The sequence below is a fragment of the Triturus cristatus genome, chromosome 6 (assembly GCF_964204655.1).
Source record: "Triturus cristatus chromosome 6, aTriCri1.1, whole genome shotgun sequence".
Lineage (NCBI taxonomy): Eukaryota > Metazoa > Chordata > Amphibia > Caudata > Salamandridae > Triturus > Triturus cristatus.
Genome location: NC_140589.1, coordinates 893,542,040 through 893,561,395, shown reverse-complemented (window position 1 = coordinate 893,561,395; position 19,356 = coordinate 893,542,040). Strand labels below are relative to the sequence as shown.

General features: G+C 54.3%; 1 long non-coding RNA gene across 2 annotated transcripts in view; it reads left to right on the top strand.

Moving 5' to 3' along the window:
- The window catches only part of LOC146820747 (uncharacterized), a 98,833-nt gene that overhangs the window by 43,556 nt on the left and 35,921 nt on the right, over window positions 1-19,356 (top strand). The window lies entirely within an intron of this gene.

Sequence of the window (19,356 nt, the reverse complement as noted above, 5' to 3'; positions counted from 1 at the left end):
GTATGGAGCGGACCCCCACCCCAACAGTGTATGTACGGACCGTACCCCCACCCCAACCGTGTATGTACGACACGCACCCTCACCCGCGTACGTATGGAGCGTACCCCCACCCCAACATTCTAAGTACGGAGCGCACCCCAGGCCCCAACACCAGCACCTTCACACAACATCGCGCATGTACGAGTCGTACCAAGCCAGACACAAGGACAGCACTGTACAACAAAATTCCCGAAGTACACACCGTACACACGCTAAAAACGCACGTACACAACCAGGACAAAGCAAAACAACACAAGAATACACCATTCGAATGGCACAAAGCCACAAAACATGTCCAACAAGCACAAAAACAACACATTCACTGACCTGCAACGGCCAAAATCCAAAACAGAGGCCCAAAACACAACCACTCCTTATAACACACACACCCAAAGTTCAAACACAGCCACACCCACCAATGGACCAATAAAAAGGGCCCACACACACAAACCATGAGCCTTTGCAACAGACTCACTGCTGCCAGACCCCACAGACAACCTACAGCACCATACTTGAACCTTTACTACACCTTACAATTGCACACCTTCACACACACACCTTCACAAACACCCCCTCATCACATTCACACACACACCTGCACAACCACACCCATACACCCACAACCATCCACACACACCCCCCCAACCATCCACACCCACACCCCTCACCATGCCCACTAACAAGAATCCAAAGTTCACTAGCCGAGAGTTGGAGGTCCTTGTCGACGAAATCCTCAGAGTCGAGCCACACCTCTTTGGAACATTGGTCAGACAGACCTGCATGTCTGAAAAAATAGCCATGTGGCAGAGGATTGTCGATGCTGTGAATGCTGTTGCGGCCACCAGAAGGACCAGGCATGAATGCCAAGCCAGGTGTTACGATCTGCGGAGGAGGGTCCGAGCCAAAATGACCGACGACCACAACCAGGCCAACGTCACTGGAGGAGGGCCGCCCCGCAGACCCGTACACTACCATCCCTGGGAGGAGAGGGTGATGGCCATACTGCCGGTGGTGTCAGTGGACGGATTAGAAGGACTCCGAGACCCGGGTGAGTACACAAACAACTCACCTCACATGGGGGGAACGTCATCCACAACCAAACTCACAAACAGGCACGCAACCACCCCAAGCTATCGCATGACTCAACCACACTCCATGAACATGCACATGCCACTGGTGCCACCATGCCCCATGCACCCAGCTGGACAATGCAAAGTCACAGGCCACAGAAAACACCAACACAAGACACGGTAAGCCGGATGGCGGGAGTGTGGGCCCCAAAAATCCCATAGTGCAACTCAGAAGCAGACAACAATGCCCCCTGCCCATATGGCCTAGGTCACAGCCAGACAAACAGTGTGTCCCCACACAGGAAAGACTTGCCAGCAAATGGCGGACGCCTTGCATTAGCACATGGGGGTGATGGCACGTTTTTGCACATGACAGCAGCTAATGAACAGCCAACACTGTGAAAGAGTGGCAGCACACACCACCACAGCAGCAGCGCAGACACACACACTACACCCAATGGGTGCCTGGAGATCAGAAACAAACTCACATCAACAAGCCAAGGGCCATTCAAAGATCTGCTAAAAGTGTGTGCCTAGGAAGCTGAGCTGAGGTGACAGAGGGTGACACACAGAGGGAGGGAGAGGGGGAGAGAGAGGGAGGGAGACACAGGGAGACGGACAGAGGGAGGAGCCTGACACACAGAGGGAGGGAGAGGGGGACAGAGAGGGAGTGAGAAAGGGACACACAGGGAGACCAATTCAGCCTTGGGGGGTGTGGGAATGTCTGCTCGTCAGCAGGTGGACTGCGTGCATGTAGACAAGGGTGGCCAGTGCCTGAACCCCCCCTCTTCTCCATGGCAAAACACAGGGCCATGTCTCAACCTGTGCACGAGCACAACGCCAGCTACCTGCATTATCTAAGTGTGTGGAACAACTCCATGTGCCCACGTACAGTGCAACACGGAAGGCGCCAATGCATGGCTCGCCACACCTGCTCACTCCACTGCTGACTGCAGTCACAATTGACGCAGCAAGTAAGACTGTGCCACACATAGGTAAAGTCTCAAAAGCTGTGGCCAAGGGACATACCCATGCACAAGTGCACTGTGAGTGGAATGCAAGACATATCCAAATTCCCAGAGGAAATGTGCCAACTTAGAAACGAATGAAACATGGATGTTGCATGGAACAAAATTAACATTGTCTCTCTCACACACAGGTCAACGTCGTGGATCACCCCCCAACACTGGGGGGGAAGACGCACAGGACCCGGCTCTGCGGGATGACGGACCCACTGGCAGCGACGACTCTCACCACTCTGTGGACGACCCCGACCAACCTGGCCCCTCTGGTGTCCAACCACCTGCAGCTCCTGCGTCAGGTACAACTGGGCCAACCACCACCCCCACTCCTGCCACATCCCAGGAGACACCCAGGATCCCTGCCCCACCACCACAACGCAGCCAGGCTGACCAGGAGGAACACGGTGTACCGGGCACCCAGGAGGAGGCAGGCGACAACGCTAATGCCACCCCTCAGGGGTCCCGGAGACCCGATGTGCCCACAAGGGCAGGCCAGGTGCAAGTGGGCAGGGGTGGTGGGAGTGGAGGACGGCGGAGGCGCGAGCCTGACCAGTTGGCTGCGGAACCGGTATATTCCCATGTCAGAAACATCCTGGACACATACCGGCAGGACACCACGGGCATGGCCCAGGTTGTGTCCATCCTCGAGGAGATCAAGACCCAGCAGGCCCAGCAACATGCGGAGCAACATGCCTGTCTACTGCGACACCAAGGGCGGATGGAGGACAGACAGGCTGAGCTTGTGACGGTGTTCACGGGAATTCACCGTACACTCCGTCGGATAGCCGACAACATGGGCAACCCTCCCTGTGCCACCAGGCGTAGAACATCACCACCCACAGGGAGGGATGAGGAGGAGGAGGAGACATCCGACGGAGCATCCCAAACATCGTCACGGCCTGGTTCTGAGGGTTCCCGCAGGAGGGCGGGTCGTCCACGGAAAAGACCGTGAGGGTCGGCGCAACAGCACCATCTCCCAGGACACCTGGCCTGGCACCCGGCCCACTGGACCAACAGCAGCACATCAGCAAAAGACATTCTCTGCCACATGGACTTGCTGGTCACTGTCTGACCAATGTTGACAAAGACTGTGGCATGGACTCTGAGGATTTCCAATGGCAAGGACACCAACTCCCCTAGTGAACTTTGGATTCCACGCACCCGGAAAGCCCCTCATGTCATACCCCCCCCCCCCACGTACCCCACCAAAAATAAAAAGTTACACGATAAAGAGATGATGCCTACATTTTGCATTATTACCTTACATGTGTCTTGTTAAGTCTAACCATGCCTGAGTTCTCATATGACTTCAACCATCCACACCCTGGGGCCTGAGTCTGGCACAGGACACACATGGTCACAATGTATTAGGCAACACAGACATGGAGCACCATACACATCCGTGATGGGCCCAACCAGCTGAGGGGGTGGCCGCACAACCGTGCCGACAGACATATTGAGTACAGCGACAGCCATGCGCAGAGGTCAGGGATCATGTGGAGTGTCCTGGGGGGCACCCAGGTATGTGTGGACAGGTGGCAGAACCATGTCCTGCAAGCTTGAGTCAGGTGGATGCAGAGAATGGTGGCCTGGCCAACGTTGGATGCATGGGGATGGCACATGTCACAATACCCACACAGTCATGGACATCTTGCACAATACACAGTCTAATCCCACACAAACAGCTTGCATCTTGCTACTCGACACATAGACACATAGCCAGCTACCTGCATTATCTAAGTGTGTGGAACAACTCCATGTGCCCACGTACAGTGCAACACGGAAGGCGCCAATGCATGGCTCGCCACACCTGCTCACTCCACTGCTGATTGCAGTCACAATTGACGCAGCAAGTAAGACTGTGCCACACATAGGTAAAGTCGCAAAAGCTGTGGCCAAGGGACATACCCATGCACAAGTGCACTGTGAGTGGAATGCAAGACATATCCAAATTCCCAGAGGAAATGTGCCAACTTAGAAACGAATGAAACATGGATGTTGCATGGGACAAAATAAACATTGTCTCTCTCACACACAGGTCAACGTCGTGGATCACCCCCCAACACTGGGGGGGAAGACTCACAGGACCCGGCTCTGCGGGATGACGGACCCACCGGCAGCGACGACTCTCACCACTCTGTGGACGAACCCGACCCCGACCAACCTGGCCCCTCTGGTGTCCAACCACCTGCAGCACCTGCGTCAGGTACAACTGGGCCAACCACCACCCCCACTCCTGCCACATCCCAGGAGACACCCAGGATTCCTGCCCCACCACCACAATGCAGCCAGGCTGGCCAGGAGGGACACGGTGTACCGGGCACCCAGGAGGAGGCAGGCGACAACGCCAATGCCACCCCTCAGGGGTCCCGGAGACCCGATGTGCCCACAAGGGCAGGCCAGGTGCAAGTGGGCAGGGGTGGTGGGAGTGGAGGACGGCGGAGGCGCGAGCCTGACCGGTTGACTGCGGAACCGGTATATTCCCATGTCAGAAACATCCTGGACACATACCGGCAGGACACCACGGGCATGGCCCAAGTTGTGTCCATCCTCGAGGAGATCAAGACCCAGCAGGCCCAGCAACATGCGGAGCAACATGCCTGTCTACTGCGACACCAAGGGCGGATGGAGGACAGACAGGCTGAGCTCGTGACGGTGTTCACGGGAATTCACAGTACACTCCGTCGGATAGCCGACAACATGGGCAACCCTCCCTGTGCCACCAGGCGTAGAACATCACCACCCACAGGGAGGGATGAGGAGGAGGAGGAGACATCCGACGGAGCTTCCCAAACATCGTCACGGCCTGCTTCTGAGGGTCCCCGCAGGAGGGCGGGTCGTCCACGGAAAAGACCGTGAGGGTCAGCGCAACAGCACCATCTCCCAGGACACCTGGCCTGGCACCTGGCCCACTGGACCAACAGCAGCACAGCAGCAAAAGACATTCTCTGCCACATGGACTTGCTGGTCACTGTCTGACCAATGTTGACAAAGACTGTGGCATGGACTCTGAGGATTTCCAATGGCAAGGACACCAACTCCCCTAGTGAACTTTGGATTCCACACACCCGGAAAGCCCCTCATGTCATACCCCCCCCCCCCCCCCCCCACGTACCCCAACCAAAATGAAAAGTTACACCATAAAGAGAAGATGCCTACATTTTGCATTATTACCTTACATGTGTCTTGTAAAGTCTAACCATGCCTGAGTTCTCATTTGACTTCAACCATCCACACCCTGGGGCCTGAGTCTGGCACAGGACACACATGGGTCGCATTGTATTAGGCAAGACAGACATGGAGCACCATACACACCCGTGATGGGCCCAACCAGCTGAGGGGGTGGCCGCACAACCGTGCCGACAGACATATTGAGTACAGCGACAGCCATGCGCAGAGGTCAGGGATCATGTGGAGTGTCCTGTGGGGCACCCAGGTATGTGTGGACAGGTGGCAGAACCATGTCCTGCAAGCTTGAGTCAGGTGGATGCAGAGAATGGTGGCCTGGCCAACGTTGGTTGCATGGGGATGGCACATGTCACAATACCCACACAGTCATGGACATCATGCACAATACACAGTCTAATCCCACACAAACAGCTAGCATCTTGCTACTCTACACATAGACACATAGCCACTGTCACGGAAAACCATGCCAGACATGCCGGATGCACCGTGGCAACACACCAGCATTGACTGAGAAGAGGCACCTTGGAGGCATAGGGACACCTTTATTATTCATGTATTCGGAAATGCAGAGGCAACTCGGAGTACACATGAACAGGTCATGTGGAGTAACATGTGGGTCCAACACTGGAACCCCCCTTCTGCAGCACAAATGCGTGATAGCCATGGAACTGGCACACAAGTGTCGGGTAACAGCTAAACACCCCCTGCTGCTCACGGAGAGGCTGCCATACACCATTGATCCTCTGATGTGGAAGTCCCACACCATGTCAAGCCAATGCAAACCGTATGTGTCCGAGGGCAGTGTAGCACACATTGATGCCATCATCACAATCCACAATCCCATCACAGATGACGGTCAACAAGTCTGACCATCTATTCAGGTGTACCCAGCTGCATGTCATGTGTCCCATGGTGATGCGACATGTCTGCAGAGGAACCAAACATCGACAGGGGCAGTGTGCACACATCGTAAACAACTGCCACACCCAATACACCCCTGATGCATCCCTTACCCTAAGGAGACTTCCAAACTTGTCCGTGCGTGTAACGCTGAGTCAGCACACGATGACGTGTCCATGAGGAATAGCAGTGCCACAACAATGCAACCAGCAGACGGCATGCGCAAGTACCTGGGGATGAGAGACACACAAGAAGTCAGCCACAAAAAGCACAGCCACTTGCATGTGCATGTACTCGACACATGTAAGGATGACAACATGCTAGGTCACAATTATGACTGGGGAAATACACTCATCACTGGCACCATCACTCCAGTGACACATCCACACACACCTCTGACTCACGTGCCATACATGCAGATGGACACACACATCGCAACACATGCCACACGGGGACCAATGCGTGCACACACAGACACTGGTACTCACCACTAAGCAAAGAAGTCGCGTATGAGCCGACTCCGGATGTCCTCTTGCGGAACCACATCCTCCACATCACTAGCCCCATTGCCAAGCCATCCGTCCTCCACGGGTGGATGGTCCTGATCATCTTGATCCAGGATGAGTGGCACAGCTTTCTCAACTGCCATGTTGTGCAGCATGCAGCAGACCATGAAGATTTTGCAGACCTTCGCCGGGGCATATGGGAGGGCGCCGCCGGTCTTGTGGAGGCATCTGAATCGGCTCTTCAGGAGGCCAAATGTCCTCTCTATCACTCGCCTTGTCCGGCCATGGGCGGTGTTGTAGCGGAGCTGGGCCGGCGTGATGGGGTTGTGGAGAGGTGTGATCAGCCATGGCATGTTGGGATAGACAGTGTCCCCTACATGGAAACCACATGGACATAAGTAGGACAGGAGAAGCGGTCATGCTGGAAGTCTACGCAAAATACAGGACAGACAGAGTGTACCCACCAACAACACATGCTCGTTCGTTGCGCAGCTGCGTCATCATTTCAGGCACCCTGCTACGCCTCATGATGTAGGCATCGTGTGCTGATCCTGGAAAACGAGCACAGACATGTGAAATCACATTGTTGGACAGACACACCACAAGGGCATTGATGGAGTGGTAGTGCTTGCGATTCCTGTACGCTACCTCCTGTGCCTGTGGTGGTACCAAAGCCACATGTGTCCCATCTATGGACCCAATGAGATGGGGCATCCCTCCCAGGGCATAGAATCCACGCTTGACCCCAGTCAACAGTTCAGGAGTTGGGAAATGGATGAACTCATCCAGGTGAATCAACATGGCCTCTAAGAAATCATGCAGCACACGGCTGAACATGCTCTGGGACATGCCACCAACATGAGTTATGGTATATTGAAAGGTACCCGTGGCAAGAAAATGTAGGGCTGCCATTACCTTCAGCTTGGGTGTCAGTGCCGTAGGATACCTGTGCAGCGGTTGCAGGTGTGGTGCCAGCCTCGCCGTCAACTCCTCAATCAACGGTTGGGGGAAGCGGTAGCACCGGATACAGTCATTCTCCCGCATGTCAGCCAAGTCCGGAATTGGTCAGGGAAGAGGCGGCGCTCTGCAGTAATTTGGAAGTGACAAGGAAGAGTGAGTGCACTACAACAACAATTTATTTGTACTGAGCACATGTTAATCTGTCAATACACATATGCGAAATACGGAGTCAGGTATGTGCCACATGCCCTGGACACATATGGCTGCCAGGTGACACTCCTACCAAGACCCAGCTACACACGGAGATTGTGAACCTCCACATGCCATGGCATGGGATTAGCTGTGTCCCAGTGTAAGTGAACAGCCAGACGCAACACAGGAGTGACATACATCAACACATCAGCAGAAGTAGGATGTCGATTTCAGAGACTGGTAGCGGAACACTAGAGCCACAGGTCACATGACATGACACTAGGACAGCCCACACACCTTGCCAATAAGGTGTACATGTAATGACTCACCACACATTCATTGAGAGGATGCAGACATGTCCTTGTGACGCTACTCCGTGTCCCATGCATACATACGCACCTCACATCCGATACCACATGTGGCCTGGTGTGCGTAACAGTGTGCCATGTCCATCTACACACAGACACATGTTGGTTGCTGCAACAGCTGATGCTTTTGAGGGAGCACCAACATCAAGCTAATGGGAACACCCCACACATACATGACATAGACACTTCGTGCACCGTGGGAAGTCACATGTCTTGTGTGGTAACCCCTGTAGCGGGCATCAGGGGACACTTGCGTGTGTTGTTGACTGTGCCATGCCAGTGACGCTCATCCCAAGTGTGCAGTACGACAAGCACACATGTCAAAGGAGTTAAGGGCATGCCTGGCACACATTGCACCGTCACACATGACATCTGTACACATCTCATCATACATCTGGTGCCTTCTCGACTCAGGAGTAATGTGCCACATCACAGCTTTTCACACCTGTGCCCCACACATGTAGTACTGCCCAGACAATGCCTTGATGTCCATCCATGGACAAGTATGTCAGCCCTATTCCTTCCTGTGTGCTGCCTGTCACCACTGTGATGTGTGAAAGGCACCGTACATTCACTCAGAGGGCCTGTGTACGTTCCCTATCACTATGGGAGTGCTGCCGTATGTGTACCCATAGTGATAGTGAGCGTACGCACGCGTGTACGGTCCGTACCACTATGGGTACGCATACGCGAGAACACCCATAGTGATAGTGAGCGTACAGGCATGTGTATGGTCCGTACCACTATGGGTGTTCTCGCGTATGCGTACCCATAGTGGTACGGACCGTACACACGCCTGTACGGTCACTATCACTATGGGTGTTCTCGCGTATGCGTACCCATAGTGATAAGGACCGTACACACGCCTGTACGCTCACTATCACTATGGGTGTTCTCGCGTATGCGTACCCATAGTGGTACGGACCGTACACACGCCTGTACGCTCACTAGCACTATGGGTGTTCTCGCGTATGCGTACCCATAGTGATACGGACCGTACACACGCCTGTACGCTCACTATCACTATGGGTGTTCTCGCGTATGCGTACCCATAGTGGTACGGACCGTACACATGCCTGTACGCTCACTATCACTATGGGTACGCATACGCGAGCACACCCATAGTGAAACAGACCGTACACACGCCTGTACGCTCACTATCACTATGGGTACGCATACGCGAGCACACCCATAGTGATACGGACCGTACACACGCCTGTACGCTCACTATCACTATGGGTACGCATACGTGAGCACACCCATAGTGATACGGACCGTACACACGCCTGTACGGGCCGTTGCTATGCTTTTGGGGTGCCCTAGGGCCCTGGTACGCACCGTACATGTGTGTGAAACTCTAAATTACATAGGGGACACATGAGGGACAAGTATAAAGGCCTACATGCATGCTGGTTGTCATGGAGACCAAGTTTGAAGTTTGAATTTTTTTCTGCAGGTGCACAGCAGAAGTCAGTTTGAATAAATCTACTTTGTTGCAATGTGGTTCTGGAGTTGACATCATGCTCAAGAAAAAAACACAATCAGAAAACACTGACTGTGCTAGGTTTGAAGGGATTGGAGGAAACATAGGATGCAAATGTGAGTGACCAATCACTCTGTACTCCTGTGCATGAAACAGGCCAGCAAGGCAGATATAAGGCAGCCAGGTCCCATGAGGGAGCACTTGCCTGCACATCTTTGGATTCTACGACCCAGCTGCTGCTACTGATTCCCTGGAACCATGTCAAGGTCTGTGGAGAGGTCACAGCCTTTCACCCTGGAGGAGAACCTGGCATTGCTGGATGTAATCCTCCCACAGTACCCCCCTGCTGAATGGGCGACCAGGGTATCAGGTGAGTGCAGAGTCTACTAGCACAGACTGTGTCCCTTGTTTGTGACTGTGACTTCTGGCATTGTGTCCAGGTGTGACACACATGCTATGTACTGTAGGGGGGGTCCCAGGGGGGGGGAATGCCTGATGTCTCCCAGCCAGAGCATGCTGTGGTGCATGTCTGCCGTCCTCACTTGCATTGTGTTTACTGTGACAATCACTGCATGGTGCATGCCACATTCTGCCTGTCTTGTCCTCCTGGGAATGTAGCCTCTACAGTCCTCATGTGATTATGTGGTCAGCCCAGTGTGACAGGTGACTGTACCCACAGATGTGTGTTAGTTCTGTGTACCTGTGCTGAGAGTGTCCACATGATGTGTTCGTACCCTGGACATCGGTGTGTGTGTAAGTCCCCTGTCCATCTGATGTGAGCAGGGAGCAGTGCTGTGTGTCTGATGTGCAGAGCCACCCCCACACCTGTGAGCCCCCCGTCTAGTGGCACATGTGCAGAGTGAGGTTTGTCGCTGCATTTGGCAATGGCAGGTGAATGTCCTGTGCCTGTGTGTGTCTGTGTACTCTGCTGAGGTAGCGTCAGTGGCCTGTGGCATGTGACTGCTTAGAGGTGCTGCACATTATCCTGGTGTAGCTTGTGATGCACAGTTTGAGCCTGGATCATTGATTGTGTCGTTGGCCTCATTCCACCTGTGTACTTTCAATGGCACGTACTGCTTTTGCCCTTCCCCAGAGGATCATGTCCCTATGACAAAGGTGCAATGCGTTGGATGCATACTATGCCTTGTTGTAAACAGCAAATTGGTTCTAATATGTGTCTCTGTGACATGTGCCAGGTGTATTGATGTAGTGTCACTTGTTCATCCTCACAGGTAGGCGCCTCTGCCAAGAAGCAGATATGGATGAACGTCAGTGCCGTGAGGAGGACGGACGGTCGCAAGCGGCGCCTGGCCCAGGTGAGGAAACGCTGGCAGGATATCCGGTGCTGGACGCGGAGGATCGCACGGGCCCTGCAGGGGGACTCACCTGAGACCCATAAGAACCGCGGGCGCCGCCGTCTGACCCACATCCACAAGCGTGTGCTGGCGGTGGTCTTTCCAGACTTGTACAGGCGCTTACAGGAGAAGCAGCAGCAGGAAGGGGGTAGGTACCTGTGTGTTTGTTGTGTGTCACCAGCATTTGTAAGTGCACAGTTGCATGGATACATTGCCAGGGTTTAAAGGTGCTGTGCAGATCCTGTTACCCACAGTATAGCGGTGCTCTCCTGCCTCCCTTCCCCTCCTTGCAATGTGTTCCCTGGTCTGTGTGTAGTCACTCCTTCACAAGGTTATGTAGGCTGGCACTTTCTCCACGTGAACTATGCCCGTAGCATCATGTGTGGGGGTGGTGTGTAACAGGTTTTGGGACCTTGCCTGTGCCCTGTCCAGTTCAGTACTTGTGGGTTCCATGTCAGTTGGCACTGATGCTGAGTCCAGACATGGGAGTTAGTCTCTCAAGTGTCATGCCTTACAGCACGCATGTCCTATGTTGTGGCCTGTGACATGATGTGCATGAGTGTGCGATACGCATAGTGCAGGGATGGTGGCGTGTGTTGCAGTCATTCCCATTCAGGACCATGGAGTTGTGTGGCCACTACTGTCCCCTGGGGCATATTTTCATAAGTCTCATGTGTGTCATCACAAAATGTGGACACTCTCAGTGTCTACAGCATAGGTTGTGCTCTGTGCCATTGTCCCCTGGCACCATGTATATTGACGTAATATGTAGTACAAGTGTCCACTGTACAGCCTGACCTGATTTTCCTTGTTCATACTCACGGTGGCCAGTGCCTGTGTGTCTTGTTACAATCATCTGATGATGACCATTTGTACATGATTATTTGGACAGGCGCACCTTGGGTATTTGGTGTCTAATCTTGCATTTATGCAGCCCCTGTGTATTTCACCCAGACTAAGAGATGTAAGTGCTTCCTGTGTCTCAACAAATTGTCTCATGTAGGGGGTGGTTGGTGCGGGCAAAGCCTACATGTCAAAATCTGATGTCTCCTTGCTATGTCTGGCCAGTGTGTGATGTTTGTCTGGACATACACTCAAGGTGCAGTGAGCCAGTCATGGTGGGCATGTTTTCAGTATTACCTATGCAGCATGTGCCTCAAGTTCATGGATATGGTCCCTGCTCAACCCTATTTTCGGCAACGCTGTGTGGTGCAGATGCAGTGCTGGATTGTCCCCAGGGCCTGGCTCCTCTGTCAAACTCCATTTCATGTCATTTGCTATTGTGTCATGCTCTCCATGGTTTTTCAGTGGCATAGTGGGTCAACCAACTGTGTGTTGCATGCCCTACATCTGTACCTTGTTTTGAAGATGTTACTGATCCTTCTTTTCAGGCTATGCACTGTAACCTATGTAGATTGGAATCATGTGACATATGTATACAGGTGTATGATTAATTGCTGTCTCTTCACCTTGCCCACAGCATCGTCGGGGGACACGGAGGGAGACATGAGCACAGACGGAGCGGAGGGACCGAGCACCAGTGCCAGCGTTGACATCGTGGCTGGCACATTGAGTGGAACTGAGGCGGAGGAGAGTGAGGCCGAGGACCTGTCCACTGGCACGACAGAATATGAAGCTGACGGGTCCGAGGATGATCTCTCCGAGTGGGCATAGGCTGCACCAGCAGCTGACAGCGGCACAACATCTCACCCCGCCCCCTCTATTGCCATCAGCCGCCTCCCACTTGCTCGTGTCCCTTCCCAGCATGCCCGGTCACCACATGTCTCCTTCCTGCCAGGCACCGCACCCCCTGCCCCTGTCTCCACTGCTGCCGCCAATGCCGAGTCTGTGGACATCCAGCGGCAGTTGCAGGTTGGTCAGGCTGCGATGCTTAATGTCCTCCATGGCCACAGCCAAGTGCTGAACAACATGAAGGCATACTTGGAGGGCATTTTCTCATCGCAGGCTGACCAACGCAACTTGCTGAGGTCCATTGACTCGACACTGACTGCAGCAGTGGGTCTCCTGCAGCGCTACGTCCAACCCCCTACCCCTGACCCATCCACACTTCCCACTCCCATGCCTGTCCCACGTACACCCAGACGTCAGCATGCACCCACCACAACAGACACAGGCACCACATTAGCAGGGAAGGTCATACGCACACCTCCTGGCACGCACACACAGGGTGAAGTAGGCACACCCACTGGGTCGGGGGGCAAACGTAAGCCACGCAGCCAGAGTGGGAGTCCGCATTCCACCCAATCCACTCCCTCCAAATCCCCTCCCCTCAGCTCTCCTGGCCACATATCCGGCAAAGACTCCTTCATGGCCGCTCTGTCCCTGAGCCCCACTGTGACACCACCCCGCAAGCGGTCAAGGGAGTCCCCGGTCAGGGTGGTTGAGTCCCCCCCTGTCCACACCCTCCCCCAGTGGCGCTGCGACCCATCCCTCCGCCCCCCCCCCCTCCTTGGGGCCTGTGGTTCCTTCGGGTGCAGGGGAGTCTCTGGAGGACCTTGCTAAGGTGTGCAGCGACATCCTGGCCTCCGCCTTTGGCCCTGCCCCACCCCCTGTGGTGGAGTCCTCCATCCCTGCACCCACGACGCCTACCCTTCGCCCTCATGTCCCTGCGGTGCCTGGTCCTTCCCCCCCACATGATGCCCTCCCCGCTCTGGAAGACGAAGGAGTCTGACTGTGCAGGCAAGCTAGGGGACACGCGTCCCACTGTGTCCCCCACCTGGATTCGAACTTTGGATTGCCCTATGGGCATTGTACATTTTGAACTTTCAAGGGACAAACTGATTTTTGGATGCTGAATAAAGCAATTTATTTTTCCTTAGTACACTACTGTCTGTCTGGTACTGCTGTTGGTCGACCTGCCCCATTATTTTGGGTGGTGATAATGTGTTGGGTGTGTGGGAATTGTAGTCTTGTGCTGGTCATAGGGTGGATCCTGGTATCTCTGTGCCATCACAAGCTGTTGGCTACATAACTTTGTTCATGTAAGCAGTTACTGCATGGTGACATCGTCCCAAGGTGTGTTCCTTCCTCTGTGTAACCTGACATCTTCCCTGCAGGGTCTTTCCAATATGTGGTGCTGAGCTGTGTCTACATTGGCTGGGTGTGTGACGGACTCGTTAGACTTGGGCCATGCATGCTGAGCGATGTCTCCACCTGCATCATTCGTGGCGTCCTTGGTGGTCACTGTACTTGTGTATGTAGACTGTTGTCATGACTTCATGTGGACATGTTTTCTTTTTGGCGCTATGCATGTGTATACTCCCAGCCTCGCACACATGTGGTACATGTACTGCAGGATCTTTGTGCACCTGACTGACATTTGTGGGCATTGGATCTGTGGGTACTCCACCCTTTTCTTTGCAGGGGCACTGCTGGGAGTGTTGGGCACCCACTCCTCCTGTGTCTGGGCACTGCTGGGAGGACTCTACACCCACCCCTCTTGTGACTGGGCACTGCTGTGAGTGTTAGGCACCCACCCCTCCTGTGTCTGGGCACTGCTGGGAGGACTCTGCACACACCCCTCCTGTGTCTGGGCACTGCTGGGAGGACTCTGCACACACCCCTCATGTGTCTGGGCACTGCTGGGAGGACTCTGCACACACCCCTCCTGTGACTGGGCACTGCTGTGAGTGTTAGGCACCCACCCCTCCTGTGTCTGGGCACTGCTGGGAGGACTCTGCACACACCCCTCCTGTGACTCAGCACTGCTGGGAGTGTTAGGCACCCACCCCTCCTGTGTCTGGGCACTGCTGGGAGGACTCTGCACCCACCCCTCCTGTGTCTGGGCACTGCTGGGAGGACTCTGCACCCACCCCTCCTGTGTCTGGGCACTGCTGGGAGGACTCTGCACCCACCCCTCTTGTGACTGGGCACTGCTGTGAGTGTTAGGCACCCAACCCTCCTGTGTCTGGGCACTGCTGGGAGGACTCTGCACACACCCCTCCTGTGTCTGGGCACTGCTGGGAGGACTCTGCACCCACCCCTCCTGTGTCTGGGCACTGCTGGGAGGACTCTGCACACACCCCTCCTGTGTCTGGGCACTGCTGGGAGGACTCTGCACCCACCCCTCCTGTGTCTGGGCACTGCTGGGAGGACTCTGCACCCACCCCTCTTGTGACTGGGCACTGCTGTGAGTGTTAGGCACCCACCCCTCCTGTGTCTGGGCACTGCTGGGAGGACTCTGCACACATCCCTCCTGTGTCTGGGCACTGCTGGGAGGACTCTACACCCACCCCTCCTGTGACTGGGCACTGCTGTGAGTGTTAGGCACCCACCCCTCCTGTGTCTGGGCACTGCTGGGAGGACTCTGCACACACCCCTCCTGTGACTGGGCACTGCTGGGAGTGTTAGGCACCCACCCTCCTGTGTCTGGGCACTGCTGGGAGGACTCTGCACACACCCCTCCTGTGACTGGGCACTGCTGGGAGTGTTAGGCACCCACCCCTCCTGTGTCTGGGCACTGCTGGGAGGACTCTGCACACACCCCTCCTGTGTCTGGGCACTGCTGGGAGGACTCTGCACACACCCCTCCTGTGACTGGGCACTGCTGGGAGTGTTAGGCACCCACCCCTCCTGTGTCTGTGCACTGCTGGGAGGACTCTGCACACACCCCTCCTGTGACTGGGCACTGCTGGGAGTGTTAGGCACCCACCCCTCCTGTGTCTGGGCACTGCTGGGAGTGTTAGGCACCCACCCCTCCTGTGTCTGGGCACTGCTGGGAGGGCTCTGCACACACCCCTCCTGTGACTGGGCACTGCTGGGAGTGTTAGGCACCCACCCCTCCTGTGTCTGGGCACTGCTGGGAGGACTCTGCACACACCCCTCCTGTGTCTGGGCACTGCTGGGAGGACTCTGCACACACCCCTCCTGTGACTGGGCACTGCTGGGAGTGTTAGGCACCCACCCCTCCTGTGTCTGGGCACTGCTGGGAGTGTTAGGCACCCACCCCTCCTGTGTCTGGGCACTGCTGGGAGGACTCTGCAAACACCCCTCCTGTGACTGGGCACTTCTGTGAGTGTTAGGCACCCACCCCTCCTGTGTCTGGGCACTGCTGGGAGGACTCTGCACCCACCCCTCCTGTGTCTGGGCACTGCTGGGAGGACTCTGCACCCACCCCTCCTGTGTCTGGGCACTGCTGGGAGGACTCTGCACCCACCCCTCTTGTGACTGGGCACTGCTGTGAGTGTTAGGCACCCACCCCTCCTGTGTCTGGGCACTGCTGGGAGGACTCTGCACCCAACCCTCCTATTTCACGATATGTACGCTTAAAACATACACGGGTGTGGGTTCGCTCCATGCATACGAGGTGGGGTTACGGTCCGTACGTACACTGTTGGCATGGGGGTACGCTCCATGCATACGCGGGTGAGGGTACGGGTCGTACTTACACTGTTGGGGTGGGGGGTACGCTCCATACGTACGCGGGTGAGTGTACGGGTCGTACTTACACTGTTGGGGTGGGGGGTACGCTCCATACGTACGCGGGTGAGGGTACGGGTCGTACTTACACTGTTGGGGTGGGGGGTACGCTCTATATGTACGCGGGTGAGGGTACGGGTCGTACTTACACTGTTGGGGTGGGGGGTATGCTCCATACGTACGCGGGTGAGGGTACGGGTCGTACATACACGGTTGGGGTGGGGGTACGCTCCATGCATACGCGGGTGAGGGTACGGGTCGTACTTACACAGTTGGGGTGGAGGGTACGCTCCATACGTACGTGGGTGAGGGTACAGGTCGTACTTACACTGTTGGGGTGGGGGGTACGCTCCATACATACGCGGGTGAGGGTACGGGTCGTACATACACGGTTGGGGTGGGGGTACGCTCCATGCATACGCGGGTGAGGGTACGGGTCGTACTTACACTGTTGGGGTGGGGGGTACGCTCCATACGTACGCGGGTGAGTGTACGGGTCATACTTACACTGTTGGGGTGGGGGGTATGCTCCATACGTACGCGGGTGAGGGTACGGGTCGTACTTACACTGTTGGGGTGGGGGGTACGCTCCATACATATGCAGGTGAGGGTACGGGTCGTACATACACGGTTGGGGTGGGGGTACGCTCCATGCGTACGCGGGTGAGGGTACGAGTCGGACTTACACTGTTGGGGTGGGGGGTACGCTCCATGCATACGGGGGTGGGGGTACAGTCCGTACATATCCGTACCCACGCTATGGAATGCTTGTGCGGGCCGTACCCAGGCCTTTGCCACGTGGGTACAGCCGTCCCGCCATTGTTGGGGTGACGTAGGTGTGGGCGGGGTACGACTCGTACCTACGCTCTTAAGGCGTGGGTACGGGACGTACCTGTATTGTTGTGTTGCCGGTTCGCGTCGTCAAGCACTTCCGTTGTGGCGGACGCTGGCTTTGCTGGACACGCCCCCACCCCCTCGTAGTGACCAGGGCCTGGGGGTCAGGTATGTCCAGGGCATGTGTGCTGTGTGACTTTGGTGGGGGTTTTGTGGCCTGCCCCTGGTCCTGCCCCCCCCCTTTCCCCCCTCCCTTTGTTGTTCTGACCTTCTGCGGCGTCTGCGTCGTAACCTGTAGAGGAGGTCGACTGCTATGAGGGCCGGGATGACACGTAGGTTCGGGTCCATGTCTGTCCGTCGCGTGCAGGTACTCCTTGTTCGCGTCGTCCTGATTTCCCGGCAGTTTTTGGCTGCCGGAAAATATTGTCCGTGCGGGATGACGTCGGTGCGAATCGTAATGCCTGGTTCGTGAATGGCAGGCTGCGTGCGTCCCGACGTCATGTCGGCGCTTTCCCAGATCACATTTGTATGTTTATTTTCGTCGGTCGGGGTTTTGTACGATTTGTACGGAAATGGTATTTCCGTGCGAATCGTACTTCCATGTTTGTATATTTTGACGACCGGGTACGCGTCGGACAGAGAATATGCTCCGTCCGACGGTTCGTACCCGGTTTTTACAGGATCGTGATCGGCACCAGAATGTTTTGTACATATGAATATTTGTACTTGTAATCATTAAAGTAAAACATGTATTATAACCTTGGTACATTGTTTTAAACAGTTGTGTAAAGTTAACATTGTTTTACATACATTAGAAAAATTATATATTTATTTATCACAGTAGTTAATTTCAGTTTAGTTTTGTGAACATTGTTTTTTTTTAGTTACATATATTGGTAACATATTAATGATATAACAATTTTTAATATTTTGTAAAACCTTTTTTAAGTATAAACTTATTTACATTTCCCCCAAAAATAATAATACATTTTAATTAATAATATTAATTTATAAAATATTAATTTTATTAATTATTACATTGTTTAATTTATTACATTTTATTTATAAGGTAGACATTTTTTAAATATAAAAAAATATTACACGTTTTTATAAATGTTGTATGTAACTTGTAAAAAAATAGAATTATAATATTAAATATTATGAGGTCTATTACGATGGCGGCAGCGCAACGGCTAAAGGGACCGCCCGCCATAGGTGCGGCGGTCCCGCCATTCGAATTAAGATGCGCCCGTCACACTGGCGGGCGCATCCTACCACACTGGCGGGCACATCCCGCATTTTGTACATTGCGACGGGCGGTGCTGTAAGCAGCACCCGCCACAATGTACAAAATGCATGTAGTGCATTTGCATGCACAAGGTGACAGGCACCGCGCGGGGCTTGCCACCTTGTGCATGCAAATGCAGGGGGGTACCATAGGTACCCCCCAAGTGCACCCCCCAACACTCAAAGGACCGCATGCCTTTCCATGTCGGCAACGCTGCCATGGAAAGGCTCTCCTCCGCATGCATCATAATGGTGGCGTCTTGCAGACACCGCCACCATTTTATGCCCCTTTTCTGCCCAGTCGACTCGTCGAAGGGCGGAAAAGCGGTGGACGGTCTTCCCGTCTGCCGCGGACCCCCCAGCCATCCTAATATGGCGGGGGGGGTCATTCTGGCATGGATGGCGGGCGGATCGCCCCCGGCGGGCCGGCGGTGGCTACCGCCGGCTCAGCGGGGACGATCCGCCCGCCATCCTAATAGGCCCCTTCGTGTTTAATAATATTTATTATTATAATTTTACAATGATATAAAAATAAAAAATACATTTAAACAAATAAGATATACATTGTAGTATTTCAATTAAATATGTTAGTAATGCATATATAATGTCATGAATTTTTTTTAATTCAATTATATTTATTTTATATATTTGAAACTGCCATATTTGTTTGGGCTTGTATTTTGTAACCGCTCGCATTTGTTTTGGGTTATTT